Below are 10,952 nucleotides of genomic sequence, written 5' to 3'. Positions count from 1 at the left end.
GAGGATGCATGGACAATTGACTTACAAGTAAGGCATACCAATGTGAAGTTCAAGATCGATACAGGAGCTGACGTTACTGTCATACCAGAGCAGGTGTTCAGACAGATATGTGGCGGCACCGTATGCAACCTGACCCCAAGTAAAAAAGCACTGTTTGGGCCAGGCCGTGTACCTCTCGCTGTAGTAGGTGTAGCCAAAGAAATACTGAAGTGTGGTGATAAACGCACCACGGAGGACATTTATGTGGTGAAAAACCTGAACACAGCTCTGCTGAGTAGGCCCGCCTCAGTTAGCCTCAGACTGGTAGCCAGAGTAGATAGCATAGACTTGGACTCTGTCAAACATCAATACCCAAAGCTGTGCGGCGGGTTAGGTTTAGTACAACAGCAGTACACCATTAAGCTCAGACCTGATGCCAAGCCTGTGTCTTTGAAAGTGCCTCGTCGTGTCCCACTGCCATTGATAGGGAAAGTACAGCAGGAACTCCAGCGCATGGAGCAGCTAGGAGTCATCAGCCGGATCGAGCAACCGACAGAGTGGTGCTCTGGCATGGTAGTCGCACCAAAGAAATCTAAGGATGAAATCCGGATCTGTGTCGACCTCTCTCCCCTCAACGAAGCGGTGTGCAGGGAAAAGTTCATCCTCCCGTCTGTTGACCAGACGCTAGGCATGCTGTCTGGAGCAAAGATATTCACAAAACTGGATGCCAACATGGGGTTTTGGCAGATCCCATTGTCAAAAGACTGTGCCCATTACACCACTTTCATCACCCCATTCGGGCGCTACTTCTTCAACCGCTTACCATTTGGTATTGCCTCTGCTCCAGAGCATTTTCAAAACCGGATGGTGACGGAAGTGACGGAAGGCTTGGAAGGAGTTGTCTGCCACATGGACGACGTCCTTATTTGGGGTTCCACACAGGCAGAGCACGACACGCGAGTGCATGCAGTCCTGCAGAGGGCACTGGTGGCTGGCATCACACTGAACACAGCCAAGTGCGAGTTCAGCAAAACCAAGGTGAAATTTCTTGGATACATCATCTCGGCAGATGGGATAAGCCCGGATCCAGAGAAGACACGTGCTGTACGTGAGATGGATCCGCCACACAACATCAGTGAGCTCAGGAGCTTTCTGGGCATGGTGAATCAACTAGGCAAGTTTGTGCCCAACCTGGCTGAAAAAGATAAAGCTCTCAGAGACCTTCTGTCAAAAAAGAACCTGTGGTATTGGGGTCCTGAGCAGCAGAAGGCATTCACCAGCCTTAAACAAGAGTTAGCATCCACTCCAGTCCTGCAGTTGTACGACCCAAACAAAGAACTGAAAATATCAGCCGACGCCTCGTCATATGGGCTAGGCAGTGTACTTCTGCAGAAATGCCAGGGGACCTGGGCGCCGGTGGCATATGCGTCCAGGGCGCTCACAAGCACGGAGCAGCGCTATGCTTAGGTGGAAAAAGAGGCGCTGGCCCTGACCTGGGCATGTGAAAGATTCAGGGACTTCATCATCGGTCTCCATTTTGAGCTGGAGACTGACCACAAACCCCTCGTGAGCCTGCTGGGTGGACAAGCGCTTGATTCCCTCCCGCCTAGAATACAGAGATTCAGGATGAGACTCATGAGATACAGGTACACAATCATGCACGTCCCAGGGAAAAGCCTCACCACAGCTGACACACTGTCACGGGCGCCGCTGAAGGGTGGCGTGACTGATGGAGACGGCTTGATGGAGGAAACAAACATATATGTGGACTGTGTGATGGCAAACTTACCGGCAAGCGAGGCTTACCTGTCTGAGCTGCGGAAACAGCTGGGTGCAGACAGCGTGTGCGCTGATGTGATGAAGTACTGTACCGAGGGCTGGCCAGATCGCAGCAGACTGGATGTGCTAGTGCGACCCTACTGGACTGAAAGAGCTGTTCTCAGCACTCACAATGGACTGTTATTGCGGGGTACTAGGCTAGGCTAGGCTAGTTATCCCTTCAGTAATGAGGAATAGAGTGCTAGAGAATTCATGAAGGGCACCAGGGCATACTCAAATGCCGGGAACGAGCCAAGCAATCTGTGTGGTGGCCTGGGCTAAGTAGCCAAATAGGGGAGCTGGTGTTGAAATGCACGGCGTGCGTTAAAGAACGTGCCAGTGTGACCGAGCCTCTTATGCCTTCCAAGCTACCTGATAGGCCATGGCAGAAGCTAGGGGCTGATTTGTTTACATTGAAGAACAAAGACTACTTGCTTGTTGTGGACTACTTTTCCAGGTAAGTGGAGGTGGCCCAGCTGAGCCCGACAAGATGTGTGGATGTGGTAAAACACCTCAAGTCAATGTTCGCCAGGCACGGCATACCAGAGATTCTAGTCACAGACAACGGGCCTCAGTTCGCGGGGGCTCACATGACAGCTTTCGCCACAGAGTATGAGTTCGAGCATGCCACGAGCAGCCCCAGATACCCACAAAGCAACGGCGAGGCCGAGCGCGCTGTCCAAACCATCAAAAACCTACTGAAGAAAGCATCCGCACATGAAACACCTAGATCTTACCTGGTCAATGGACCACAAGGCACTTTAAGGAGGAATCGCCGCCACCTTGTGCCCATGTCAGCAGACGACAGCAGTAACGCACAAGGGCATGCTGCAGGGGTTGACCTGCAGGACACTTCGACGGACACGGGACAGGTGTCTCCGGAGGGGTCTCAGCACTCTCCCCAAACAGTGAGAACCAGATCTGGCAGGTCTATCTCAAAGCCCGATAGACTAAATCTGTGAGAACTCAATAAAAATAAAAAAATAAAAGGAATGATGAAGAAAAGATGCTAAATGTATTGAGGGCAGAACAGGGAGGGTTAGTAATGTAAGAATTATAAGAGTTTAATAGGAGGTTGAATCCTGTTTTGTGTTAAAGGTCTAGGATGACTACTGTGTGTTCATTCGTAGCTTAAAGGGCCTCAAAGAGTTCACATTTGTTAGTGTAATCTGGTCTCAATAGAGTTCACAGGAAAGTAGTGTTAAATAAGCACTGTAAAGAAATGTTATAGTAGACCAAATGTTTCACATGCAAAAGTGAGATTACGAGTTTAGATGCAACCTGGTGATAAATATGTAGGTCACAGTTTATTGCTTTTCAGAAAGGGAGATGTGGTGTGATCTATAATATTGTTAGACTGCCAGGGCACTAGGGGGCAGTATAGGCTATCACAGGGGATATAGCAGGAGAGTTGAAGAGAGAACAATAAAGTAAGCTGTGTGAATCTAAGCTGCTACGTCTTTATTTCCTTATTTTAAGAACCCAACACGACAGGGACTACTGCTGCAAGCCTAGTGTTGGGGATTATAAGTGATACAAACACTCATTATCCAAAAAGGATTCTGTGATCGACCTGTAAGCACAAGGCTGGATTAGTACCCCCAGGGGCACTGAAGCTCATGGGCCCCCCTCCCCTGCCTGACAACCACACCCTCCAAAGGAGGCGATATATATATATATATATATATATATATATATATATATATATATATAATATATATATATATATATATATATAGTGACAATCAGCAAAGTTGCAGGCAGCTGACGCACCACCAGACCCACTCCACACACACACACACACACACACACACACACACACACACACACACACACACACACACACACACACACACTTTCTTTGCAAAGTCGCAGCTCAAATCCTCAAAGTCCAGCTCCCTCCCCAGCTCGGTGGAAGAAGAGCAAAAAGCATATAGAGCTTGAAGTAAGTCAAAATCTACTTTTCCATTCTCACTTACAAATCGGAACACAAAAGTTGGTCCACGTGAGACATGTCAGGTGTAGAGTCTACGATAACAGAGAAATATTTTGCTCGCTGTAGTTCTGTAGCTATGACTTGCTTTGTTTTGTTACCCATTAAGCCAATAAATTCGTCACAGATAGTTGATGAAGTCTTACCACGACCCTTCTGATCATACTTCTGCAAATGCTACATTAAAAATGGGTAAAATTGTGCGAGCAGCTCGAGGATTCCCAGGTAATTACCATTATGTGGGGATCCCAATAGTTCATCATCTCCGCGGAAAGGAAGCCCCCTTTCACTCTGAAATTTAATGACAGTAACTATACGCTTCAATACATCCTTCCAGTACTGTCCTTCTGCTTGAATTTGCCTCCCAAGAGAAGCATCTACAGTTCCCTGATGCAGTGGCGTAACGAGCCAACACCGGGCCCAATATCCACGAGTAGGCTACCATGAATAGGACAGGATAGGATCATAGAGACACAGCATATAAGAGATGATATGACTGACGAAATCAGGAGTAGCCTACGCGCACCACAACAAAGAAACACTGGTGAATGTGCACCATAACACATAAAAAAACACACAAGGCCAGTCCCTCCCAAAAGCGGGAGCTTTTGTAAAAAATTGCGATAAAAGTTATGATGTCTTTTGTCGTTTGTTGTAATGAAGTTGTGGAAGACAGTGAAAGATTTTTGCAATTTCTTTTGTATAGTTCTTTAAAAATAAAAAGGAAGCTTGTTTTGGGGAGAATAATAATTATTACTATTAATTACTCTGGGCTGAGATTTCCTAGGAACCTTAACAAAAAGGCTCAGGATGCTGCAAATGTTGGTATAATATAAAAATGGCTGGTGGATTTAAGACAACAAATAATTTATTGAATGAATCAAATATGAACATATCTGTCACTGTCAGTAGCTTGTTGATCTTTACATTGTTAGTTAATTTCCTATCTGGGACACACATTCATACGGTTTGATAAAGTACTGGGGTCTCATTTATAAACGTGGTGTACGCACAAAACGGGGCTGAAAATGTGCGTACTCCACTTTCCACGCAAAGGTTGTGATTTATAAAAAACAAACTTGACGGGAGAATGTGCGGTCCTCCATGCAAACTCTGACCCATGCGTACGCACATTTTGGAGACAAAATAGGAATTGGTGACGCAGATGGTGAGGTGGTGAACTGAAGTCAGACTGCAAAGAGTAAATGGGAATAAGATTACTCTTAACATCAATGTCTCGCCGTCACATTGTCCGCTACGGAGCGCAGGAGGAGAGGTTGGCCCGACTGCATGGAATACAGGATAGCATCAAATACCCTACCATTAGATAACGGCAGAGCACAGTTTAAATAACTAAATATCTGTCTTTAAAACTGTGCATATATCATCAAATGTCAAAGTCTGAAAATACAGCCCTTAAGCTCTGGCACAATCGTTATAGTTCTGTTAATACGTCTGGTATATCGAAGCTGTCCCCGAGTGCCGTAATGCCTGCCGTTTTGGACGTATTATTAATAAATGTAATCATAGATCATGTTTCCCTACACTATGCAAGAACAGGCCGAAATTATAATTCAATTTGCGGCAATTCCTGAACGTCTGAGAAGTTTTTTGCTTTTTCTCCACTAGTCAACAGCCAGTGTCATTTATATACTGATCAGCATTCATGAAGTGCTTTGCATTGACTATTTATGGTTAAAAATGGGCGTGTACAGGGCGGGATAAGAGGCTGATCCACGTACGCATGCTTGTAAGTAATCTCTGATTTATAAAGGGAACGTTGCTTACAGGTGTGCGTACACACGGTTTTATAAATCTGAATTTTTTTTGCCGTACGCCATTTTGGGCTTTTGAGCGTACGTACACTTATAGTAAGGATCCTACGCACACACATTTTATAAATGAGACCCCTGGACTTTAACTTATGATTGCACTTACAATAACGAGCGTAGCTGTCCTCAATGTAGGTCATCCTGTATGTCTCATCTGCGTTTTTTCCTGCATCCACCGTGTGCGATTGTGGCTCAATGGTGTTTTTTGCCCCCAACTGCTCCTTCCAGGAAGCGCTGCGACCGCTGCCTTCAAGGCACCTAACCCTAACCTTAACCTTAACCCTAACCATAACCAGTGCTTCCAGGCAGCGCTGCCTGGAAGGAACCATTGGGGGCAAAAAACACCGATAAACGTGATTGTGTGCGTTTGTGTGTGTGTGTGTGTGTGTGTGTGTGTGTGCGCGAGCACGTCAGTCGTGGGGGGAACGGAGCAGCAGTTTTCAGCGTCTTTATAGTGAAAAATCATTTACAGCGTACATTGATGTTAAAATGTATACAGGTTGGCAGAACGGTCTGAAATGTTTTGCACGGTCTTTCGCTGAGTTGGTAAATGTGAGATGTTCGAGTCACACATGTGTCTCGTCCATGGATGTATAGAAAGCCGAAGTCACACCCTTCTGCTTCCGGTCCATGGGACCTTAATTCGGAAAAAAATATTAATGAAAGTCAATGGAGAGATAATAATTTTTTTTGATCCCGTTTGAATTGAGCCATGGATTACAAATATGATGTTCGTGAATTTAAAACATTATTTTTCAACCAAAGAAAGTCTCAGTTTATTGTTAAACTGTGGAAGTATAATACTGTGAAAATACGTAATTAGAAAGACTACACACTTCAATGTCTAATGTCTGACGTCTCGTTGAAGCTACGATGTCTGTGTGTATCGTACTGGGGATGTAACGTTACTCTAATGAGCAGAGGATCTTGCTTGTTCTTTTGTTTATCTGCTGAAAACACTTCACTGGATAAAACACATCAGGTAAGATAACAATACGTGTGTTGTGGAACAGAGCTAAGCTAGCTAGCTAGTGAGCAAGCCGAGCATCAAGCTAGGTGAGGTAGATTGTGTGAGACGGGAGATATAGTTCACTGAGCGGTTTCCCACAAAACTAAGTGGTACCACGACAAACCTACAGCTTACTGAGACTTTCTTCAGTTGAACTTTTTTTTTTTTTAAATTGACGAAAATCATATTTGTAATCACTGGCTCAATTCAAACGGGATCAAAAAATAATTTGCTTCTCCCTGTTCACTACCGTTCATATTTTTTCTGAGTTAAGGTCCCATGAGGTCTACCGGAAGGGGTGTGACTTCGGCTCTCTATTAAGAGAACGGTCTCGTTTTCATATCAGCAACAAGGAAATAAATTCTCACTCCCGCTTGGTCAGTGGCTACACGTGGGACTCCTGGGATTGTCGCGAGTAATGAAAATGCAATAGGGGGCCCTGGCTGTCAATCAATATCTTCCAATCACGCGGGTCCCTGATTCGTCTGGGCCGGTAAGCAACCGCGTTCCCTGCTTACCGATAGTTACGCGTCTGTCCAGATGTTTACTGCGACGTGTAAGTGAAAGCATGCATTTTCTGTGTTCACCACTCATTTTGTGTTCCGCTATTCTCTCTGGATGTTTCCAGTCACTAAACCCGACAACAAATGCGCTGCTGTGTGTTGATAACACTTTACAAGCAAAGCAAAAAATGCCTCCGGTGGACGGTGAATATATAATCCACTCCCGTGGCACAGTTTCACCGTTGTGAAGGTGACGGGTCAGTGCCTCGTTGGTGAGAGAGTTTGTCTTTCCGCCGCGAGCCTCGTTCCCCCTCCGAGATGCTGGATATTTAGCCACCCGATTCTGAAAGGCTAATATCTCTCTGAGTATGATTTCCTCCTGGACGCTCTCTGCAATCCCCATAGTGCAGGGTCTTCAGAAATGATGGTACCTGAGGTGTCATTACCTTGTTCTGTTTGCTGATGATGACCGGCCTCATCTCTGTCTTTTTCCACAACAACTTCGCTAAAGTTAATGTTAGCTACCGTTAGCTGAGGTTGAGCGTAGCTGTTAGAGGGCAGCGATTCTTCCAAGCTAACGGTGGTTAGCGCCTCGATGTCCTCCTCTTCATCATTCTTGGCTCTTTTAAAAAAGCTATTTATTCGCGAGACATTTTTAATAGCAGCAGCTTCTTTCTCTTCCTTTTTTTTTTATTTTTTATTTTTTTTTCTCTTGGCAGCCCCGCTGGGCTTTTGGTTGCTGTCCATTTTTTGCAAACACCAACTTTTCTTCACACTTTTACTCGCTGATACAACCCAATCTGACCGGGAATCTGTTACAAATTAATTCCACTCTTTTAATCTTAACTCGTTCTTAAAGGTCCAGTGTGTAACATTTGTAGGTGTTCATTATCAAAATCTGTATTGCCCTTCACAAACGTGTCCTTTTTTATGAATATTGACCACCACCATCAATTCCAAGTATTCCTATTGGTTTTGAAATTTTACATTTGCACTTGCATGAACTGGGTTAGACGCTCCATATTCATGCGCCATCTTGAAATATGTTAGCCTGTAAGGGATACAGGCTATACTGCTCAGCCTTTCGCGTTTTCGACTCACAGCTGCTGCTAATGGGTATCGTCCCTTCCCGGCCCCAGCAAGTTTGAAGAAGGAAACATGGAGGACCACATGTATTCAAAATCCAAATTTCAGGAACAGGAGTCTTCTTCTTCGCCCAGAATAAGACAACTGATATTGAAAAGAGCAAGAGACTGGCGTCATCAGAAAAAAAGAGTGAACATTGGAGCAAATCCCGACTAGTTAATTATCCTCTGGACCGCTGCAGTCTCCTTTTCTTCTCTCTCGATCTTTCCGTCGGGTGGCGTGCGTGCCCGCTTGTGGTGTGAAGCGCGCATCCGCGCCACACTCCGCATGCACTCCAACAACCACGGCTGATAGACGCCGTTTCGTACACCTTCGCTTTTTGAAGCCTGAAGGCTACCGTAGCTGCAATACGTACTTTGAACTGCGTGGCGAGTGACTGTGATATATGATCTCAACGCTAGATGGGAGAAATTCCTACACATTGGACCTTTACAAAACTGATCTTGAATCAGTATGATGTAAACAACCTGCTCTATGCCCGCCCACCTTTATCATTAGCCAATCTACACAGTGCATTGAGGCCTGCTTCCAAGAAGCCTGTACTACGAAGCAAGATTTGGCGTTAACGAGGTAACTTCAGGTTCAACCCAGGGTTACAGTAAGCATCCAACAATCGACTAGTACATCGCGATCGGCTGGTTGGGCCCCACTGCATTAGCGTGTCTTGGAGCAAAACTTGAGCTAGAACACACCGAACCTCCATTCCTTGTAGTTTGAGTTGCAGGTTGGTTCTGTATAAAGGGTTAGGTGATTCCTGTTTGTTGATAATGAGAGTAACATGATCCGAAAACTCATTCTTGCTAAATTAAAGTGTGGTCTAGACCTGCTCTATATAAAGTAGGGGTCTACCGTTACTGTTTTTTCCAGGCCAAAACCCGTACTGATTTAGTAGTTAATGAAACCGATAACCGATATTTGGAACCAATACAGTTTGCATTTACAGTAAAAATTGTAATCTTTAAGTCAAAATTAACATTTTGAAATGTTACAAACTCCAACACAAAAGTTTGTTTAAATGCTTCAAGCTATTATTTAATAAAACTGAAACTTTAAACATAATACACAGTCAAAAAAACTTAAAACAAAGTGTTGCAGACTGCTTACAGAGCTGTAGGGGAGCCAAAGTAGCACACTTTATTGTATTTAGTTAACTTTATTGGTTATCAGTAAAATAAAAGGCAGATACATATATCTATCAATCTATCTATCTATCTATCTATCTATCTATCTATAATTGCAGGAACGTCTGTCTGTCCGTCTGTCTGTCTGTCTGGGTGTTAAGCGCATATCTCTCGAACCGTTAGTCCGATGGATTTCAAACTTGACAGGTGTCTTGCTATGGGCATTATTAAGTGCAGTGCCAAGTTTGACGTTGTTTAGATAAGAAATGCAAAAGATATCGTTAAATATATAGGTAAAAGAAGCACACGTTGGCTTTTGCCACTCTAGCTGCTGGCCACTCCCCCTCTCACACTGAGTGACTAGTGAGCAGGAGCAGAGAGAGAGAGAGAGCAGCGGAGCTTTGGCAGCAAAAATGTGTGCAAGGTAGCACTACTTTGGACTGTCTTTGAATAAACAAACGACAATTCCCAAATTTAAGGACGTTTCAGAATCCCACACATGCAAAGCACAACCAGCTACAACAAGTGCAGACAGAGCGTGATAAAGCGAGATGTATCTGTGTGTGTCCCTGTTTGGGGGAGAAAGTTACCTGCACATCAGCGCCTCTGACTCTTTTCCTGCTATTTTATTACATTGCTGTGACCTAGCAGAACATAACGTAGCTTAATCTCTGAGATTATTCCTTCAGAGCGCTGTGCAATGCAAGACAATCTCAGAGCTGAACCGGACAGATAGCCTACATCAGATTTCATCAGACTCACCCTGGGTCGGGTTAATTAAGTCGCCAAAATACCCACCGCAAATCAAATCCCCTACTTCACCGTTATCCGTCAAGCCACTAAACCTGCATGGAATTGAACACCTCTGCTGAAATGTTAAATTCCTTAAAGGTGCTCTAAGTGATGTGATGCATTTTTTAGGCTACAACATTTTTTGTCACATACAGCAAACATCTCCTCACTATCCGCTAGCTGCCTGTCCCCTGAACACACTGCAGTCTCTGTAGACAGCCCAGGCTCCACAAACGGCAACAAAAACAAACTGCGGCAACCTGCATCACGAAACATAACAAACAGTGTTCCAGCCAATAACCGACAAGAAGGAGCTGGTTGAGCCATCACTGCAGCAGCGTTAGCACGTAGGCTACTACCAAAGTGCATATTCATGACTCAACCAACTCCTTCTTGTCGGTTATTGGCTGGAAGACTGTTTGTTATGGTTCGTGGGGCAGGTTGGCGCAGTTTGTTTTTGTTGGCTTTTGTGGAGCCTAAGCTGTCTACAGAGACCGCGTTTTTTTACAGTGTGTTCAGGGGACAGGCAGCTAGAGGATAGTGAGGAGATGTTTGATGTATGTGACAAAAAATTTTGTAGCCTAAAAAACGCGTCACATCACTTAGAGCACCTGTAATGATCCGACAACAGATCTCTCTCTCTCTCTCTCTCTCTTTGCGCGCACACACACACACACACACACACACTCCGGTTCTGGTGGTTGATGATCATCGCAGATATGTGCTGTTTAGCTCTCATAACGGGCAGGGTGGGTAGCG

Source organism: Perca fluviatilis, chromosome 8 (genome assembly GCF_010015445.1).
Source record: "Perca fluviatilis chromosome 8, GENO_Pfluv_1.0, whole genome shotgun sequence".
NCBI lineage: Eukaryota > Metazoa > Chordata > Actinopteri > Perciformes > Percidae > Perca > Perca fluviatilis.
The sequence above is the reverse complement of the archived record's forward strand: the minus strand, read 5'-3'. Positions refer to the sequence as shown.